Source organism: Microtus oregoni, unplaced genomic scaffold (genome assembly GCF_018167655.1).
Source record: "Microtus oregoni isolate MIOR12 unplaced genomic scaffold, Mior012 000067F_ref0000223, whole genome shotgun sequence".
In the NCBI taxonomy this organism is placed as follows: domain Eukaryota; kingdom Metazoa; phylum Chordata; class Mammalia; order Rodentia; family Cricetidae; genus Microtus; species Microtus oregoni.
In genome coordinates this window covers 767159-768347 of record NW_024543974.1, presented here as the reverse complement: position 1 = coordinate 768347, position 1189 = coordinate 767159, and the positions used below count along the sequence as shown (strand labels likewise).

At 52.7% G+C, this 1189-nt stretch overlaps 1 pseudogene; it reads left to right on the top strand.

The window, feature by feature from the left end:
- The first annotated feature begins 404 nt into the window (after positions 1 to 404).
- LOC121440509 lies at positions 405 to 579 on the top strand (annotated as a pseudogene).
- Positions 580 to 1189: the final 610 nt, after the last annotated feature.

Sequence of the window (1189 nt, the reverse complement as noted above, 5' to 3'; positions counted from 1 at the left end):
CCAGGCTGTGAAGAGGTTTGTGAGTTGTAGCATCTGAGAGCAGGGAGAAGGTAGCAGTATGGCGAGGCTGCACACCATCCATGCACATGTGTACGTGGGATAAAATGGCACCACAGATGTCATTCATTTCTAACACTAATGTTACTGACCATAAAATTAAAGATGGGCAAGGATCATGGCTCAGTGGGTTAGGTTTTCCCATGCAAGCATGAGAACCTGAGTTCAGATCACCAGCGCCCACGGAAAATCCAGGCACAGCAATACTCCTAAACCCTAGAGCCAGCATGTCTGGCGTGGAGGACAGAGTGCTGGATCCATCCGCAAAGCTCTCTGGCCACTCCGCCTGACAAAATCAGTGAGTTTCATGTTCACTGAGAGACTGTGTCTTAAAAGATAAGGTAAATCTTCAGCCAACTAAGCTGCACGGGAGGTCCCCTTTCTCAGCGGGGCCCGCTGTGCAACGGTTGCCAGCAGCTTCTCACTGGGGCCTGGTGTGCAATGCTTGCCAACAGCACACTCGTTCGGATGACCTCACCCTGTTGCCTGTATGGGCTCCCCGAAGGGACCTTGGAGACAATCTTCTGAAGGCTCTTCGAGCTCTGACCTCAATGTCGCCTCCAATCTAGGCCCCAGACAGGTATTCGCTGTGCCCTAGGGAAGCCTCAGGTCACCACGGCCAGGGGTCTCACTGTCCAGGCCATCACGTCCACCTGAATCATGCCTCAGAATAAGGAACATCAGATGGAGGCCCTACGTAAAGCCAAGTTCAAGCTCTCCGTGCTGCCAGAGGCAAGTGGTGTTATTAAGCCCCTTCCTCCCACTTTCTTGCCCTGGTCCTCCTCACTGAGTTCTTCTTTGTCTGTCTCTCTCAAAGAGGTGAGGCTTCACTAAACTGAATGTAGATTGATCTGAGGGACACAGTCGCTGAGAAGTGACTCGTTCCTGATGGCCGAGGGGTCAGCTGCATCACCAATCCTGGTCCCACGGGCATTGGCGGGCCCCGCACTCCTCGGGGCTTCTACTGTGGTGCTACCCTCTACCCTACTAAATCATGTTCAGTAATAAATATCACATCCTGTCTGGGAAAAGAGGGGTTACAGATGATACGCAGTGTCAGCCTTTGCCCTACACAGTCACACACACGGCAGGGGTGAGGGTGAAACACAAGAGGAGGAAGGGAATACTAGGG